A 13359-nucleotide genomic window follows, 5' to 3' on the forward strand; every position below is an offset into this window, starting at 1 on the left:
TTGGGAGGGCATGATTGTATTTTGAAATGTGAGGACATGAGATTTGGGAGGGGACAGGAGGGGAATGATATGGTTTGGCTTTCTGTCCCCATCCAAATCTCGTCTTGAATTGTAATCCAATAATCCCTATATGTCATGGGAGGGACCCAGTGGGAGGTAATTGAATCATGGGGGTGGTTTCTCCCATGCTGTTCTTGTGATAGTGAGTGAGTTCTCATGAGATCTGATGGTTTTAGAAGTGTCTGGCATTTTCCCTGCTGGCACTCATTCTGTTTCCTGCTGATCTGTGAAGAATACACCTTCTGTTATGATTGTAAGTTTCCTGAGGCCTCCCCAGCCATGCAGAACTATGAGCCAATTAAACCCCTTTTCTTTATAAATTACCCAGTCTTGGGTATTTCTTCATAGCAGCATGAGAATAGACTAATATATAATGAAATCTGGCTGGATGCACTGGCTTATGCCTGTAATCCCAGCACTTTGGGAGGCCGAAGTGGGCAGATCACCTGAGGCCAGGATTTCAAGACCAGCCTGGTCAACATGGCGAAACCTTGTCTCTATTAAAAATACAAAAATTAGTCAGGCATGGTGGCAGGCACCTGTAATCCCAGCTACTCAGGAGACTGAGGCAGGAAAATCTCTTGAACCCGGGAGGTGGAGGTTGCAGCGAACCGCCATTGTGCCACTGCACTCCAGCCTGGGTGACAGAGTGAGACTCCATCTTAAAACAACAAAAAAAAAGAAATCTAATTTACCAATTAAGATTATCTTAATTTCTGCAGCACTGCAAACATTGACAGAGAAGGAAATATGGATCTGGCAAGAATTATATTCTTCTTTTTTCTTTTTTTGAGGCGGAGTCTCACTCTGTCACCCAGGTAGGAGTGCAGTGGTGTGATCTCAGCTCACTGCAACCTCTGCCTCCTGGGTTCAAGCAATTCTCTGCCTCAGCCTCCCAAGTAGCTGGGATTACAGGCATCTACCACCACGCCTGGCTAATTTGTGTGTTTTTAGTAGAGATGGGGTTTCAACATCTTGGCCAGGCTGGTCTTGAACTCCTGACCTCATGATCCACCCACCTCAGCCTCCCAAAGTGCTGGGATTACAGGTGTGAGCCATCGCGCCCAGACTACTTATTTAAAAGTAAAATAAGGCAAATTCAGAAGAGGAGCTCTGTAGTAGTGAAGATTCTCCAGAGAAATAGAAACAATTTTATATATAGCCATATGTCACTTAAGGATGGGGAAATGTTCTGAGAAATGTGTTACTGGGGGCTTCATCATTGTGTGAACTTCATAGAGTGTATTTACACAAACCTAGATGATATAGCTACTACACACCTAGGCTATACGGTATAGCCTATTGCTCCTAGGCTACACACCCATTCAGCACATTACTGGAGTGAACAGCACAGGCAATTGGAACACAATGGTAAGTATTTGTGTATCTAAACATATCTAAACATAGAAGAGGTACAGTAAAAACATGGTGCTATAATCTTATGGGATAACCATCGTGTATACAGGCTGTCATTGACTGAAATATCTATATGTAGCACATGACTAGAAATAAATGCATATAAAGACTATATGTATATAAATATCTACATATAAATAAAGAGGGAGATTTATTATTCTTATAGAAATTGGCTAATGGAGGCTTATGGAGGCTGAGAAACCTCACCATCTGTCTGCAAGCAGGAGAACCAGGAAAGTCACTGGTATAATTCAATCCAAGTTGAAAGGCCTGAGACCAGGAGCTGTGGATGTCCCAGCTCGTGGACAGAAAGAGGGATTCTCTACCCTCTAACTTTTGTTCGATGGGGGCCCTCAATGGGTTCAGTGACACCTGCCTACATTGATGGGAGAGGATCTTCTTTACTAGGTCTACCGATTCAAATGCTAACCGCTTCTGGAAACACCCTTACAGAAGCAGCCATGGATAATGTTTCTTTACCTATCTGGGCATCCCTTTAGCTCAGTCAAGGTGACATATAAACTTAACCATCACAAGTGGCTATTTCCAGAACTGTTCCCAATGTGTTGTTAAACAAAGAGCACCCAGTTGAGTTGACCACAACCCTGGCTATACATATCACTTAAGAGGCTTGTAAAAAGTAAAGATGCCATGAATTTTACGTTATGTGAATTTTACCTCAATAAAAAGGAGCCTATGGCATAGGGAGGGGGCGGTGGGCGGAAAAATTAAAAAAAAAAAAGTACGGATGCCAAATCCTCCTGGTGTCCTCCCCAAGAGTGATGCGGAAGTGGAGTTCTGCCATCAGACGTTTTGGGGAGCTCACCACTGATGGTCATGTGCAGTCAGGGTTGGAAAGCACTGCAGAGCTTGATTTTGTTCAGTAGGATGGATAGGGATTTTAATTGAATATAGCAATAAAGACCTAGGATTTTTGTTTTTGTTTTTCAAGAACAAACAAACAAAACTCCCAACATTAGAGCAGTCATAAGCAGATTGTAAGAAACCAATATTATCCAACTTCAAAAAATAAAAATTAAAAGATTAAAAGAGGTCGGATGCCATGGCTCATGCCTGTAATCCCAGCACTTTAGGAGGTCGAGGTGGGCAGAATTCGAGGCTGGTAGTTCGAGACCAGCCTGGTCAACATGGTGAAGCCCCGTCTCTACTAAAAATACAAAAATTAGCCAGGCATGGTGGCAGGTGCCTGTAATCCCGGCTACTGGGGAGGCTGAGGCAGGAGAATCGCTTGAACCCAGGAGGCGGAGGTTGCAGTGAGCTGACATTGTGCCACTGCACTCCAGCCTGGGTGACAGAGTGAGACTTCATCTAAAAAAAAAAGAAAAAAAAAACCAGCCTGGACAATATGGCAAAACCGTCTCTTCTAATAATACAAAAATTAGCCAGGCGTGGTGACACACATGCCTGTAATTCCAGCTACTAGGAAGGCTGAGGCACAAGAATCACTTGAACCCCAGAGGTGGAGGTTGCAGTGAGCCAGTATTGTGCCACTGCACTCCAGCTTGGGGGACAGAGTGAAACTGTGTCTCAGAAAATACATACATATATACATAGATAAATAAAATTTTAAAAACTCAAAGGATTATTTTTTAACTTCTCCTTGGATAAACCCCAATAAATCTGTTCTACAAAAAAAACACCCGAATCATGGTCCCCAGGTCTTCATTCCTTATTAGGCCTAGGTATGCTGGATTGTAGACTTATTTTTATACTGATTATTAATTTCTCTCATTCATAACACTTTAGTAGTCTCAAGATTCCATTTGCATAGATAAAACTGGGCTTAAAATGCTGTTTTCTGTACAGCAAGTCCTCACTTAACATCAATAGATTCTTGGTAACTATGACTTTAGGCAAAATAATGTGTAATGAAACTAATTTGATCATAGGCTAATTGATATAAACAAGAGTTACTTTCCCACAGCATGTTTCTGGTCAGAAAAGACCCAATCATTTCTTTTCTTTTTTTTTTTTTCTTTGAGACAGAGTCTCACTCTGTTGCTCAGGCTAGAGTGCAGTGGCATGATCTCGGCTCACTGCAACCTCTACCTCCCAAGTCCAAACGATTCTCCTGCCTCAGCCTCCAAGTAGCTGGGATTACAGGTGCCTGCCACCATGCCTGGCTAATTTTTGTATTTTTAGTAAAGATGGGATTTCACCATGTTGGCCAGGCTGGTCTCGAACTCCTGACCTCAGGTGACCCACCCGCCTCAGCCTCCCAAAGTGCTGGGATTACAGGCGTGAGCCACTGCACCCGGCCAAGCCCCAAGCACTTCTAATATTTAACATTGAAATAAATGTGAGTTATACATACATTTAAGAAAGATTAATAAAAACAAGATAACTGTTTACCCAATTTATGGTGAATTAGTGAGTGACACTGGTCCTAGTAGTGGCAGTGGGTTAAATCAAGGAGTAAATGTTTGGCTGGGCGCGGTGGCTCACGCCTGTAATCCCAGCACTTTGGGAGGCGAGGCGGGCGGATCACGAGATCAGGAGATCGTAGACCATCCTGGCTAACACGGTGAAACCCCGTCTTTACTAAAAATAGAAAAAATTAGCCGGGCGTGGTGGCGGGCGCCTGTAGTCCCAGCTACTCCGGGAGGCTGAGGCAGGAGAATGGCGTGAACCCGGGAGGCGGAGCTTGCAGTGAGCGGAGATCGCGCCACTGCACTCCAGCCTGGGTGACAGAGCGAGACTCCGTCTCAAAAAAAAAAAAAAAAAAAAAAAAAAGGAGTAAATGTTTGCAAAGTGAAAATTGTCAGGAGCACTTTCTCCCACCATGGAGTTCAACAAGCAATAAAAACTACGGTGAGCTCTTGGAGCACTTTTAGACCACATCATTTATTGTCCGGTATTTGTATGATTAGCATATACTTTACAAATTTTTATTTTACAATCATCGTATTCATTTATTCATTCATTCATTTTCCAACTCACTTATTCCAGCTCAGGGTCCTGGGTGGTCAAGGCTCTTCTCAGCAACTCCGGGTGTATGTAAGGTGGGAACTAGTCCTGGCCTGGACGCCATTCCATCAGTGAGCACATACATACGCTCAGACTGGGACCATGTAGGCACGCCAGTTCACCAAATGTGCGTAACTTTGAGATGTGGGAGGAGGCGCACACAGACTGGGAAGAATGTGCAGACTCCACACAGACAGGAACCCTCCCAGGTTGCAATTTTTTTTTTCTCAACAGCATAACAAGACCTCGAATGAAATGATATTATTCGAGAACCTGCTGTAACTGTATGTTAGTCACTGTTTTAGAGCCATGGAACATGTTCTTCTGGAGATAAATGACAAACCTTTAAATATATAACTCTAGGTGCGTCAGAGAGTAGTGAGTGTTACAGAAAAGAGTGAAGCAAGTAGCCGGGCGCGGTGGCTCATGCCTGTAATCCCAGCACTTTGGGAGGCCGAGGCGAGCGGTTCACTAGGTCAGGGGTTTGAGAACAGACTGACCAACATGGTGAAACCCCGTCTCTACCAAAATACAAAAATTAGCTGGGCATCATGGTAGATGCCTATAATCCCAGCTACTTGGGAGGCTGAGGCAGAAGAATCGCTTGAATCCGGGAGGCGGCAGTTGCAGTGAGCCTAGACTGCACCATTGTACTCCAACCTGGGTGACAAAGCAAGACTCTATCTCAAGGAAAAAAAAAAAAGATATCAGCTAGGCGTGGTGGCTCACGCCTGTAATCCCAACACTTTGGGAGACCAAGGCAGGAAGGTCACTTAAGGCCAGGAGTTCTAGACCAGCCTGGCAAACATGGTGAAACCCCATCTCTACCAAAAATACAAAAATTAGCTAGGCGTGGGAGTACACCTGCAATCCCAGCTACTAAAGAGGCTGAGGGAGGAGAATTGCTTGAACCCGGCAGGCGGAGGTTGCAGTGAGCCGAGATTGCACCATTGCACTCTAGCCTGGGCGACAGAGTGATATTCTGTCTCAAGACAACAAACTACCAGAAAAAAAAAAAAAAAAAGCAATGTCAAGATACATACACAGAAAGCAGAATTAACTCGTTTATATCAATTAGCCTATGAGATAAGATTCCTAGTTGCTTCGTTAAGCAATTAATGCTTAATGTTTCAACAAGAAGAGTCTAGATTAAGTTGAAAAGCTGAGGTGGATAAGCTCTAAAAGTTAATAAGTAAATCTCTTTTCTTAGTACTTGCATTCATATGCTTACTTTTATTCATTCCTTCATTTAATAATCATTAGCTCCTCATCGCTTGGTGACTACTAGGGACACAGAGACAAATAAGATGTGGTCCAGTCCTTGTGGAACCTAAAATACAATCTGGCAAGTGATACATGCTGAAAACAAAACAAACAATAGAAAAAAAAAAGCAAAATAGAATGTATGGATGATTTAACAGAAGTATGGTAATATAGGATACAGTGGCTGCACAAAGAATTATGTTGCTGGGTTTTCCAAGATAGTGTTGGAGGAGATGTTAGGGACCAGTTCATAGAGGAGTGTCCATTATGCTTTTTTTCCATAATAATACAATTTTGAGCCAGAAGGATGTCTATCTTCTTTAAGACATAGTTGGTCTGTTTTCTCGACCTCTTCCCCCATCTGACCACAGTGGGCATAAATGCTGCCTTTGACCTTGAAGATGAGGGCCACACCTAAATAGGAAGGGGTGGATGATAGTGAGAGGTGACAACATGCTGGCAGTCCTCATAGCCCTTGCTTCCTCTCGGTGCCTCCTCTGCCTGGGCTCCCACTTTGGCGGCACTTGGGGAGCCCTTCAGCCCACCGCTGCACTGTGGAAGCCCCTTTCTGGGTTGGCCAAGGCGGGAGCCGGCTCCCTCAGCTTGCGGGGCGGTGTGGAGGGAGAGGCGCGAGCGGGAACCGGGGCTGCACGCAGTGCTTGCGGGCCAGGTGGAGTTCCAGGCGCGCCTGGGCTTCGCGGGCCCCACACTTGGAGCAGCCGGCGGGCCCTGCCGGCCCCGGGCAATGAGGGGCTTGGCACCCGGGCCAGCGGCTGCGGAGAGTGTACTGGGTCCCCCAGCAGTGCCAGCCCACCGGCGCTGCGCTCTATTTCTCGCCGGACCTTAGCTGCCTTCCCGCCGGGCAGGGCTCGGGACCTGCAGCCTGCCATGCCTGAGCCTCCCACCCCCTCCATGGGCTTCTGTGCGGCCGGAGCCTCCCCGAGGAGTGCCACCCCCTGCTCCACGGCGCCCAGTCCCATCTACCACCCAAGGGCTGAGGAGTGTGAGCACACGGCACGAGACTGGCAGGCAGCTCCACCTGCAGCCCCGGTGCGGGATCCACTGGGTGAAGCCAGCTGGGCTCCTGAGTCTGGTGGAGATGTGGAGAACCTTTATGTCTAGCTCAGGGATTGTAAATACACCAATCAGCACCTTGTGTCTAGCTCAGGGTCTGTGAATGCACCAATCAACACTCTGTATCTAATTGCTCTGGTGGGGCCTCCGAGAACCTTTGTGTCAATACTCTGTATCTAACTCATCTGACGGGGATGTGGAGGACTTTTATGTCTAGCTCAGGGATCGTAAATGCACCAATCAGCGCCCTGTCAAAACAGACCACTCGGCTCTACCAATCAGCAGGACATGGGTGGGGCCAGATAAGAGAATAAAAGCAGGCTGCCCAAGCCACCAGCGGCAACCCGCTCGGGTCGGTTTCCCCACTCTGGAAGCTTTGTTCCTTCGCTCTTTGCACTCAATCTTGCTGCTGCTCACTCTTTGGGTTTGCAGTGCTTTTATGAGCTATAACATTCACCGCGAAGGTCTGCAGCTTCGCTCCTGAAGCTAGCGAGACCACGAGCCCACCGGAAAGAACGAACAGCTCCAGACGTGCCGCCTTAAAAGCTGTAACACTCACCATGAAGGTCTGCAGCTTCACTCCTGAGCCAGCAAGACCAGGAACCCACCAGAAGGAAGAAACTCTGAACACATCCGAACATCAGAAGGAACAAACTCCAGGCGCGCCACCTTAAGAGCTATAACACTCACCGCGAGGGTCCGCGGCTTCGTTCTTGAAGTCAGTGAGACCAAGAACCCACCAATTCCGGTCACAATAGGAGCAGTCTGGGTTTCAGGAAAAGAATCCTCATAATGAAACCTAGGCTTTGACATGAGAGCAAAATAAACTACTATCTTGTGTGAGCCAGAGTTTTAGTTTTTCTCGTCACTTGTAGTTGTACCTAAGCCTCACCCAGGTGTTCCTGGAGTAAGTTCATTGGGCAGATGGCAGAAGGAAGAATATTACAGATAGAGACCAATATACAGAGAAAGCCTGCAGTGTGAAATAGCCTGTGTGTCAACAGCAAGCAGAAGCAACTCAGAGAACAGGGGAACGTGACAAAGAAAAACTGAAACAGGCTATAGCTTCAATGTTTTCTCCTGGCACACCCCCACATGGAATCATTAAGATGTCCTAATCGGTTTTGACCATAGAGAGGACAGAGGCCTGAGATTTGCAATAATCTGGATTTGAATCCTGCTAGATAGGTCAACATTAGTCAGCTACCAAATCTTGGAAAAACTAAACCTTCCCTCCTATTGCAGCCAAATTAAATTGAAATATTCACTAGAGTTTATTTTCAAAGATTATATGGCTAGCACAATAATTTATATATAATAATTCGCCAATACAGGTTTGTCCTCTTTCCCTGCTTTTCTCCTTTAAATTCTCTTCTGGCTTACTTGTGGGTATTTCTGAAGTGTGGGTCTCTAAGGGATGTACCATTTGGGGATTGTAAAGTTGACTAAAAGAAAGGAGAGAAAAAAAGACATATAATTTGCCATTCTATAACTAGCTGTTCCTCCACACTAGACTGAACTCAGGGGGAGAAATGCTTCTGCCCAGTATCTCTGGATTGCAGAGAATATCTGATCTAATGCTCTTTGGAAGGCAGAAATTCGCCCTGTTCATTCTGTTCCAGGTGATATAAAAACTAATAGATGGGAGTTGGTTGTATTTGTTGATGTGTGTACAGCATATTTGTCTGGACATTTTGTAATTATTTTGCCAAAAATATCAAAATAAGCTTAAAATGATGTATGATATTAATTCCAGCCTAAGAGGACTAGAAAAAAAATGATGTACTCTGTCCCACATCTAGGTTTTACCTGCTGCTGTGGAAAAGGAGGCCCACAGTAATCATCTTTGAGGATACACAGCAGCTACTACTACCAAGAAAATCAGTCTGAGGCTGGGTGCAGTAGCTCACGCCTGTAATCCCAGCACTTTGGGAGGCCAAGGCGGGCGGATCACTTGAGGCCAGGAGCTCAAGACCATCCTGACCAACATGGTGAAATTCCAGCTCTACTAAAAATATAAAAATTAGCCAGGCGTGGTGACGCGTGTCTGTAAATACCAGCTACTTGGGAGGTTGAGGCAGGAGAATTACTTGAATCTGGGAGTTGGAGGTTGCAGTGAGCTGAGATCACACCACTGAACTCCAGCCTGGGCAATAAAGACTCTGTCTCAAAAAAAAAAAAAAAAAAAAAAAAAAGAAAAGAAAATCAGTGCTAAAGGAGAGTCTAACAGAAAGGAAGAGACCCCCTCAGTGTCAGAGCCGTCTTTTGAGCTATCCGGTTCGGCATATTCTGCTTTGTTTTCCTTGATCCATGCCACATCCTGCATTTGCTGTGACCAATAAACCAAAAAGAGAAACAATCAGAAAGATTTCTGCCATCTAGCCTAAGTTATTGCCTTTTTTTTTTTTTTTTTTGAGATGGAGTTTTGCTCTTGTCGCCCAGGCTGGAATGCAATGGCACAATCTCCACTCACTGCAACCTCTGCCTCAGCCTACCAAGTAGCTGGGATTACAGGCACCCACCACTATGCCCCATGCCCAGCTAATTTTTGTATTTTTAGTAGAGACGGGTTTTCACCATGTTGGCCAGGCTGATATCAAACTCCTGGCTTCAGGTGATCCATCTACCTCGGCCTCCCAAAGTGCTGGGATTACAGGCATGAGCTACCACGCCTGGCCAGTTATTGCAATTTCAGTTTCAAGTAAAATGAATCTTAACATGTAAGAATGCTGTTTAATGGTTTGCAAAGGATTTACTTGTGTTCACAACAATGTATGATGTAATTGTCTTATCTACTTGACAAGGAAATGCAGAATTTTTTCTTTTTTTTTTTTGACATGGAGTCTTGCTTCGTTGCCTAGGCTGGAGTGCAGCAGCACAATCTTGGCTCGCTGCAACCTCCGCCTCTGAGGTTCAAGCGGTTCTCCTTCCTCAGCCTCCCAAGTAGCTGGGACTACAGGCGTATTTTGTATTTTTAGTAGAGACGGAGTTTCACCATGTTGGCCAGTCTGGTCTTGAACTCCTAATCTCAGGTGATCCGATCGCCTCAGCCTCCCAAAGTGCTGGGATTACAAGCATGAGCCACTGCACCCAGCCTGGAAATGCAAATTTCATTTGTACAGATGACAGAATAGCCCACATCCTAGCTCTAGTCAAGCAGTAGAGCTGGGATTCAAGTTGTTTCCTGCCTCCAGAACATCTTTCTAGTAAGCTCCAAGGGTTTCCCAAAGTTCCTTGACTGGCCTGTTTGTAACATGTTTTTCTGGATAATTTAAGTTGCCTAGTGGTTCAGTCCTATCAGAAACTACTATTTCAATATTTTTGAATGCCAACCATATGCCATTCACTGTTCTGACCAATTTTTGTATATCAGTACACAAAAAGTTTCTGCCTTCCTGCATCTCAGGATCTAGACAGAGAAGACATAATAAACTAGGAAATTATGTTACATGATCACTACTAAGCAAAAAAGACAAAGATCAAGGTTGAGAATGACTAGGAGAAAGGGAAGTGGGGGGAAGGTGTTGGAATATTAGAGATGTTCAGAGTTGGTCTCCTTGACACAACATCTAAGACTTGAAGGAGGTTAGGAACTAGCCAATTTTAGCACGTAAAATATGGCTTATTGTTACTTTTATTCTTTGAATACCACGTGCATATTGCTTAAAGAAGCAATAAAGCCATCATCCTTCTTTTACTAAATGGTATGAAGCAACTTTGAGCCTACTAAAAGTGTAAAAATAGAAAACATGTTTCAACTTCTTACCCAAAAGTTCAGGATCACTTTATTCAAGTTTTAGGAGCTAAGTACTTCTAAACAGAAGTCCTAAGGGTCTTAAATACACTGCTTTTGAAAACAGAACTATTGAAATAGATGGCCCCACACTGATGAAAACACATCAGGAGAATGACTTGTCTGTTAGTCAGAACAATGAAAACATGCACACCTGCACAATGGCACAGTGAAATATCATTTGACTACTTCTAAGGGTGATTACTTCCTGTTATTTCAAACTCTGAAAATAATCCAGCCATGGGTACATGTACTTAAGAAGTGCCCATAACCGGGAGGGAAAAAAAAAAGGAAAAGAAAATGAGGCAGGGCCCTACACAAGGTAACAAAGCTGAGATCATCAGTCACAGCTTTTGGAACAGGGGTTCTAGTATTTGTGTGTGTGGACTTTTTGTTGTTGTTGTTGAGCTAGTTATCAAAGGTAAACAAAAGGGTGGGCCACTGGGCAGCGGGCATAGGTGAGGAGGGAATTCATTACTCAGACAGCCTGGACTCAGAACCACCAATGGCAAAATGGACTTGTTTCTGAAATATTTGGTAGTTTCATGCAGCTAAAAATAACTAGTTAAATAAATGTTTGTAGCTTGTTTAAATCTGGCAAAGTAAAAAGAAACCACAGCTAGAAATAGTTAATTACAAATTTTGTACAAGAATATGAATTTATCAACCAATTCATTTTCCAAAATGACTGAATTTTTCATTATTACAGCTGACTTGATGCTGTACCCATGGGCAGGTGGATACGCACGGCCCCCCTCCACACACCACTTCAAAATTACAGCATACCTGTTCTGATGGTACCAGTACCAATAGAATGCAGAATTGTAAGCTTAGTAAGTGTAACATTCTCAAGGCAACTGTAACTGACAAGATTTGTGACCAAAGGGCCACTGCAGTGACCAGGGGACTGCACTGCACCACTCTGAGGGGGCTCTATTCATATTATATAGTGATGAGGCAGTGCATGAGGCAGTGATCTTGTCTGCCTGGTTACTGCTGTACATTAATCATAATTTGCTTTGTTCTTTTGTGATCTTAACTTCTGATTGCACAATACAGTAAAAAAATTTAACAATGCTTTGAAAGCACAATGCTTTGAAAGAGGAAAACAAGTCAGGGTTGGGGGAAAAATCAAGAAAAGCAGAATAGACTGCCATTCACAAGTAGAAGGATTTGTCTAGTCTCCCTCCACCTGACAGGGTAAGAGCCATACTGGGGAGCACCAAACCTGGATGGCACAGGCATTGTGTCTCTCTTGATGGAAGAGGCTTCAATTTTTATACTACATACAGTGACCACATATTGTGTCCAATGGGGGGTCATGTGACAGTGAAATAAGGAACTACTAATTAATCAATCGGGACAACAGGCATAATTCAAGACTATCCTTGGCAAACTTAGAGGTATGCTTACCCTACATATATTTGAGCTCTTTCTACCAAAGAGTATGGAAGAGCTACGGACTCACTCATCTTTGATGTTCATGTCATATTGGCCTCCCTAATCTCATTTGACACATCATTCAACCTTTATCCCCAGAGAGAAGCAAGTCAATCAGAGTAAGCCAATCTAACTATCTAACTAATCTAACATGGAACACTGGGCCAGGTTAATGAAGGGCTTCTTAAACTACTTTTAGCTCATGACAAGCCTCACAATGGCCTGACAGCACAAAGCATTAAAAGCTTGACTAGCAGAAAACATGGAAGTGGCGCTGAGAAGCACTGACCTTCAGTAAAGTGCCAAATCCAATTCAGACTGCCAAAACAGCTGGTGTGACTTTGCCTCTGAACTTGGCTGTTACTTAAACTCCATTGTTCCGTAAAATCAGACAGCTTGTCTAAAATGGTATCTAATGTCCTATCCAAGGATAAAATTTGTTCCTTAGGAAAATCCAGAAATAAGTAGGCCCCAAATAAGCAAAGCCTACCTGGGAGAGACACAGCCCCTGAATTCAAACTATCTCTTTGGTTTAGCAATGGCCTACAGTCTCTTCCCCTACAGGGACTGTTTCCGATGTGTACAGAGGGTTAGGATCTGTCATGTGTTTGCTTTCTTTTAAATATTCATCCAGTCTCATTCCTAGGTAGTAGATAAGTCTGTTAGCTTCAAAATACAGTTCACATCTTAACTCAAATATTAGCTTCCTTTTGGCTTTATTAGGGAACAGCACCTTTATATTTTTGTCAGTAGGGGCAAGTGTCCATTTTCAATGCCTTCATCAAAATTCCGTAATCTTACATAATTTTCTGCATGTGGTGCTGCTTGGCATGGATCTTTTATAACTTCCTACTTCCTTTTCGGTGACCTTGATATATTCCGTAACTTTCTACAGAGGTAGACATCACTTGGGGATATGACTGCAAGAGATTAGAGAGGGTTAGAGATGGGTCTTAAGGTTCTTCATGAAAGAAGTTTTCATTAATCTGTTTTCCATTCTCTCATATAACTTGCATGCTCAAAGCCCACCCACATATTCGTTCCTGAATGACTGAACAAGACTTTCATAGGGTCAGAAGACACCAAGCTTGTTCTGATGCCAGGAGCCTTGCTTAGGTGCTATTTGCTGCTTTGGGAGATGGTGGCTTTAGACTGACCAAGTTGTAATGGAGAGAGTAAGGTGTGGTTGGGACCTACAGCAAAACCTGGTGCAAAAAGCAATGACGCTCAAACTTCAGGGTGCAGCAGTCATATCAGGAGCTTGTTAAAAATTAGACACCTACGCTTAGATTCTGAGTCAGCTAAATCTGGGAGATGGCCTAGAC

The sequence above is a fragment of the Nomascus leucogenys genome, chromosome 23, assembly GCF_006542625.1.
Source record: "Nomascus leucogenys isolate Asia chromosome 23, Asia_NLE_v1, whole genome shotgun sequence".
Taxonomy (NCBI): Eukaryota; Metazoa; Chordata; class Mammalia; order Primates; family Hylobatidae; genus Nomascus; species Nomascus leucogenys.